At 40.9% G+C, this 7326-nt stretch overlaps 1 pseudogene; it reads right to left on the bottom strand.

Annotated features, from left to right (window-relative positions):
- Positions 1-670: 670 nt before the first annotated feature.
- Positions 671-729, bottom strand: LOC115162748 (uncharacterized; annotated as a pseudogene).
- Between the last annotated feature and the right edge of the window lie 6597 nt (positions 730-7326).

The following is a 7326-nucleotide window of genomic DNA, read 5'->3' as shown; positions in this document are numbered from 1 at the left end:
GGGCTTGGCGGGGGGTTATAGCCGTGAAATTGGGCGCCGTGCGGAGGAGCTAATTGAAGTGAGGGTCGCTAGCGCGTGTCTCCGGCTATGGCAGCCAGCGAGGTGTCTGATTGGCCCTAACAGAGAGCAAGAGACAGATAAGGAAGAAGATGGTTGTGTGTGTTTTGTCAGTTTGACCAGAGGTATATGGCCACTCAGGCTATAGGGTCGTTGGAGGAACAAACAAACGATAACAAAAACAACAACTAGGAACAATTTGGAGGGCTTAGCAAACGAAGTAAGAAAAACAAAAGTGGGGATGTTGGTTGATAAGGGAGGGAGAGGTGGAAGGGTAATGGCTTTTAGACTGAGAAGTGTGTGTGTGTGTGTGTGTGTCATAGCTTTGTATGGCAGGAAAGAGAGGACAAGTCACTTGTTTCAATGGAGACTACCCAACATGACAAACGATTATGGTATAAAAATACTGTAGCATTACTATATTTATATACTATAGTGTTTTTGTGGACATGACTGTAGTATACTGTAGTATTTACAGTTTACTATAGTATAAATACTGTAGTATTAGTATAGTTAAAAACTATAGTATACTGTATACTACTTAACTACTGTAGTGTTTTTAGACATTACTGTAGTATTTACTATAGTGTTTTAGTTTTATTATCTTTGAAGTGGGGGCTTTCTCCTTGAGGAAACCTACTGGACAAATACTAAAAGAGCAATTATCTACTTTTCCATAAGCTGTAGGTAGGTAGTACTGGAGTCTAAACGGATAGTTCAGAGCTTTTTCAATTTTCTAACACATTATATGGCCTATATCAAGGATGGGCAACTTTGACCGGGTAGGCACCACAAAAAAACGGAACTCATCATGGGGGCCCCCCACCCCCACATACACACACACCTTGCAAGCAAAACATTTTAGTGGCCCCTCTCGTGCTAGCGAAGATAAAACATTTGACCTTTTAAAGGTCATTTCCTGCAATTCTATGTGGCGGAGAGAAAAATTAGCAATTTTACAGATAATCTTCTGAAATGGTACACATTTCGCCATAGGGTGGAGGCAAATGTTTGCCGTTTTTAACGTGATAATTGATGATAATCGGGCCCCACCCAGGTCGGTAATTCAACCATGCTTACTACAAGTTTATATAGCTGGCCGCTAGACTCATTCACCAATGTAAAAATGTTTAGCTGACATGGGCTAATTGAGTAACTGCTGATGCGCAGCCAAATTTTGAGATTGCACATAGTGTATTCTATTATTCTAACTCTCAACAGTAAGTTGATATCCCGACGGAGTAAAACAAGACAAATGGGCCATGGGCCTACAAAAGTGGGGCCTCTGGCTCCATGCAGCCAGTTGCCCATCCCTGGTCCATAGCATGAGACCCTTGGTAGAGGTGTACGGTCAGGGGGGGTTACAACTCCCGGCCTAATTCCTGGAACAGGTTTTCAATACTGAAGGACACCAGCTCAGACATGATAAGAATCACATTTCCATTTACTATTGATCATAAACTGTATAAGGACAAAGTACAAAGCATTAGCCTTACAGTAGAGGTCACTATCCTAAATACTGTACAAAGCATTATGCTAGCCCCTATGAGCAAAGATGTTGAAAATACATATTCTTTGTTGAAAAGATATATTTTGGGTTGAAACCACGTTCAAAAGACATCTTGGGATCAGTAGAAGACTAACAGTTAGCATATAAACATTAGGGGGTCGGGGCATTGATTGGTGTTTGAAGGCAGATCTTCTATAGAAGGTGTTGTGTTCAACTGGAATAATTATGAACGGACTCTGTGAATGAAAGCCCTGTCGTCTCTGCCTGTTTGATGTTGACCGTTCCGTACTATTATCAAATAACCAGCACTCAGATCCACTGATAGACTAGACATCCAGGTGGGCTGCTGTGTGTGTGTGTGTCCCCCCCACATTATTCTAAAACACTTGAGCCTACTTTAATAAGCACCACTATCCCAGGTCAAGTATGTTACATCTACTAGTAGAGATACGTGATCGTTCTGAACGATGTATTCCCTGTTTTCCAGATGACTTGCTCCCTCTGCAGAAGACCCTAAGAATTGCAACTGCATCCCAACTAACAACAACTCAATCCTCAACTTAGGGCTAAATTCACTCCGGACAGCGGAAGATCAACGTTATAGCGCAATTGACATTTAAAGGTCATTTCCGACTGTGCGGACATATGCAGCGTTTACTGTGAATGCAGTCTCCGCGAACATGTCGACTTTGAATTTAAATGTCAATCGCGCTACAATGCAGATCTCCTGCAGTACGGATTGAATCTAGACCTAACTCCCCTAGTCTTTAACTTGCACCTTGTGCATTCTATTATTCTAACTCTCAACAGCTGAGACCCTGACTGAGTTTCGCCCCCCCAAAAAATATATACAAAAATATATACGACCGCTTATGCCTGGGGCTGGCCTTGCTAACAATACTTGAAACTTATACTGAAAAATAGTTTCGTAAGGTAATGGTTTGAACTTATGATAATGGCTTGGCTGCTTTAATAAGCTCCAGATTTGACTTTGTTAATAAAGTAACTCATCAAATATGAAACACCCAAACTGTGTTGTCCAACCTCTGACCAATATAATTTCAACGGAAAAACAGGGAGGGATCCTTTCCAACAATATGGAGATAGAGTATTGTGAAAATGTCAAGGGGATCAAAAGCATACAGTATGTTGTGTTCCCTCCCTACTTTAATAAGAAAATAGCAATATTGTTGACCCTTGGTGTTCAAGTCCCTTTCTGATCTCCCCCATCAGATAAACCAGTTTTTTTTTTTTTGTAACAGTATTTTTTATTGGAGTTTCACAATTTTCACCCATATTAAGAGATACAACAACAAAGACAAGGCAAAAAAAACAGCACTCGCTTACACATATCCGTATGTATGCACGCACGTACACACACACCCACCGTTTCCCTCTCCCCGCTTCTCTCACCCCATCCCCCTCATTGCATCCCTCAATACATACATTTTAAACAAACATAAACAGAAAAAAAAAATAACAATAAAGACATAATAAATAAATAAAATAAAATGCTCAGTTTAAACCAAGAAGTTGAGTTCCTCACACGGACCGTACAGTGTAATTCTGGAATACATAGATCACCATTCTAAGAGAATCCTTGCAGCATAATAGCTGATACTTCAGGTTCTAGGTAATTTAGGTAAGGTTCCCATACTTTGTAGAACTGATCTGTCTTAGAGTGCAATGTACATGTCAGATATTCCAGCGGGACCCATTCAAATAGTATCTTATGCCAATCTTTAATAGAGGGAACCTTATCACTAATCCACTGTAAAAGTATGTTTTTTCTCGCTGCGAAGGTGAGGATGTTGTAAAGCCTCCTCTTACCCACAGAAGTTACATGCCTACTAGGGAGAACTAACAGTAGAGAAACTGGGTCCAATTCTAGATCGACCCCTAGGATCTTTTCAATCTCTTGCAGAACACCAGACCAATATCTTTGTATTTTGGGACATGACCATAAACAATGTGTTAGGGTGCCTGTATCAGTTTTACATTTGAGACACTGAGGAGAGGAGGAAGCGGGGCTAAATGCATGTCTGCGATTTGGGGATATATGCAATCTGTGTATTATTCTTAATTGAATTGCTCTAGTACGATTACATATAGATATTGTTTTTGCATATTTCCAAATGTCCTCCCACATCTCTTCGTCAATGGTAACAGACAGTTCTTTCTCCCACACTTGTTTCACTCTCTGTGTGTCGACAGCGGAAAAGGACCTTAAAGCATCATAAAACAGACTTACAGACATTTTCCTTTGTGGGGAAAAAAGCATTCTTTCAATGACAGACATATCAGGGTTACCAATTAAGGTGGTGCTCTTCAGAATATAGTGTCTTACTTGTAGGAAACGGAAAAAGTCCTGCTTTGGGAGTTGATATTTCTCGACCATCTGCTCAAATGACAATAAAATCTTATCCGCAAATAAGTCATTTAGTCTGCGTATGCCGTTATTAAGCCAAACGTTAAAGCCAGCATCCAGCAATCCTGGGACAAAATCTGGGTTGTTAAGAATTGGGGTAAGAGCAGAGGTTAGTTTGGACCTTCCCAGGAAACGTTGAACTGACCTCCATACTTTGAGTGTGTTAAGTGTAATGGGGTTGTTACAGCAATCTTTTACAGACTTGAAACTTGTGAGAAACAAAAGGTCCTGTAAAGGGTATTTTGAAAGAGAAGTCTCAATGTCTAACCAAATAGAGGAGTCATCGTTTGTGGTCCAGTCTGAGATATAACATAGGTGGGCACACCACTGATAGAGCCTGATATTGGGTAGATCCAAGCCACCCATAGAATTTGGCAGCTGCAATATTGCCATCTTAAGTCTTGGCTTGCGTTTACTCCATATAAAGGAACTTAGCCATCCATTTACATCCTTTATTACCTTATTGGAGAGTAATACTGGGATCATTTGGATTGGGTAAAGTAGCCTAGGTAAAATGTTCATTTTCAAGAGGGATATTCTACCCAACCATGAAATCGGAAGCGAGTTCCAGCGCTCCAGATCCTGTCTTATTGTGTCAAACAAGGGAACAAAATTGGCTTTGTACATTTGTTGGAATTTAGGAGTTACAAATATACCCAGATTCGTAAAACCTGAGGGAGACCATTTAAAAGGGAAGGGGGGAGAAGTGTTAGGTACAGAGTGAAGGTTACCAAGTGGCATAGCCTCTGATTTAGTTAGGTTAATCTTGTAGCCTGAGAATTCGCTGAATAACTCAATAGTGTTAATCAGAGATGTGATTGAAGTCTCGGGATTAGAAATAAATATCAGGACATCATCAGCATACAAGCTTATTTTATGGTGAACATCACCAATGAGCAGCCCCTGTATAGCAGGCGTTACCCTGATGGCCTCGGCCAGTGGTTCCATAACAAGTGCAAATAGGAGGGGGGACAGAGGACAGCCCTGTCTGGTACCTCTGTGTATAGAGAAGCTATTTGACCGTAGTCCATTAGTAAGGACAGCAGCCTGAGGATCATCATATAAAACTTTCACCCATTTTATAAAGTTGTCCCCCAGACCAAATTTATTTAGAGCAAAGAATAGGTAAGACCACTCCACACGATCAAATGCTTTCTCAGCATCTAGGGAGAGCACAAGACCATCCATAGCACTTTGTTGGTAGACTTCAATTACATTAAGGAGCCGTCTGACATTGTTACATGACCTACGTCCCTTAATGAAGCCAGTTTGGTCTCCTTTCACAATCAGTGGCAGTGAGTCCTCTAATCTTGTGGCTAGAATTTTAGAAAGCAATTTTCTATCCACATTCAGAAGGGAGATTGGTCTGTACGAGGAACAAGACTCCGGACATTTTCCCTTTTTGAGAATAAGTGATATGTTGGCTTCTCGCAGCGTTTGGGGGAGCTGGTCATTTGAAAATGAGTGGTTAAACATATCACGCAATGGCTCAAGGATCAGGCCATGGAACTCTTTATAGAACTCACTACAAAACCCGTCCGGTCCTGGGGCCTTACCATTTTGCAGATTCTTAATTGCGGACATTATCTCTTCCTCAGTAATAGGGGCATTAAGGAGAGACTTCTGTTCTTCGGAGATAGTAGGGAGCTCAATCTTAGAAAAGAAGTTCTCCATTAACTTGGGTGCGTCATTTGGCAGTTCTGAGGCGTAAAGATTTGCATAAAATGTCTTAAATGAGTCATTTATCAATTTATTTTCATATAAATGATTGCCATCAGAATCAGTAATAGGCGCAATTGACTGTGAGTCAGCTCTCTTTTTAGCTAGGTACGCCAAGTACTTTCCTGGCTTATCGCCATGTTCATATAGCTTTTGCTTGACAAATCTCATTTTCTTTTCAGCGTCCTGTGTTAGGAGGGAGTCCAGCGTTGATCTAATGACTGCTATTTCCTTTAATAGGGCAGGAGTGGGAGTTTTAATGTAGTCCTTCTCTTTAGTTCCCAATTCACCCTCTAGTGTTTTTTGCTTTTCACGCTTTTTCCGCCTCTTAGTGGCTGCGTATGACATAATCAGACCCCTGGCGTACGCCTTACAGGTTTCCCAAAGGAGCGAGGGGTTATCTGTTGATTGAGAGTTAATAGGGAAAAATGCTTTAAACTCTGTAATAAAATATGATGTGAATGTATGGTCTTTAAGAATGGTTGTATTCAACCTCCAATGTCTTGACTGATTGAATGCCCCGTTGAGTTTTATGTCCAGGATCACCTCCGCATGATCAGATATGACTATGCTTCCTATCCTAGCGGATAAAACAGACTGCAGCGACGTCCTGGGCATAAAAAAGTAATCTATTCTAGTCTGACATCCATGAGGTGCAGAGAAAAAAGTTAACTCTCTGTTGGAGGGATGAAAAGCTCTCCAAACATCAGCATACCCCAGATCATCACAAATGGCTGTAAGTGACTTAGCTTGAGGAGAGAGCGAGGCTATACCACTGGGAAGCTTATCAATAAGGGGGTTCAACAAACAATTAAAATCCCCTCCGACCACTGCAGTGTCTGAGTTTAATTCTGAAAAGTCTAGAAATACCTTAGTGAGGAAGTCAGGGGGGTGGGCAGGGGGGGAAGTAAATATTCATTATGGAAATGCTCTGCCCTTGTAAAGTACCATTAATTATAACAAAGCGACCCAATTTATCTTTCACACACTTCAAGACCTTAAGTGGCAGGTTCTTTTTCACAAGAATTGCTACACCTCTACTTCTGGATGTAAATGATGAAAAATACACTTGACCAAACCCCCCTTGTTGTAATTTCAGATGCTCCTTATCATTCAAATGGGTTTCTTGTAACAGGGCAATATCAATATTTTCTTTTTTCAAAAAGGATAGTATCTTCTTCCTTTTAATGGGGTTATGGCTCCCTCTAATGTTCCATGTACATACACGTAGTCTGTTACCTGCCATCGCGCTTTGACCATTCAATATCCAGACTGAATCTTACTGTAAAAATGGGGTGGTACCTTTTTCCATGTGTTGAACTCTCCTCTATCTCACTGAGCGTAAACAAACGATATGAACCCTGAACTCGAACTATACAAAACCCAAAAATTAAACATGTAAAAATCCAAAAGGGGGTTTTCCCACTAGCTAACATGCAGGGGATTTCAACTTTCCAATGTAGACTCTTAAGTCCGCATTGCCACTCAATAGCCTCATCCTTTATATATGTGGAAATTAAAATCAATAGAAGAAGATTGAGGCTCTTCCACCTAAAACCAAGCCTGGGCACCAATATAGGTTCACACATATCTCAGTCTGAGCTACGGCGGC

This window comes from Salmo trutta, chromosome 25 (assembly GCF_901001165.1).
Source record: "Salmo trutta chromosome 25, fSalTru1.1, whole genome shotgun sequence".
In the NCBI taxonomy this organism is placed as follows: Eukaryota; Metazoa; Chordata; class Actinopteri; order Salmoniformes; family Salmonidae; genus Salmo; species Salmo trutta.
The sequence above is the reverse complement of the archived record's forward strand: the minus strand, read 5'-3'. Positions and strand labels throughout refer to the sequence as shown.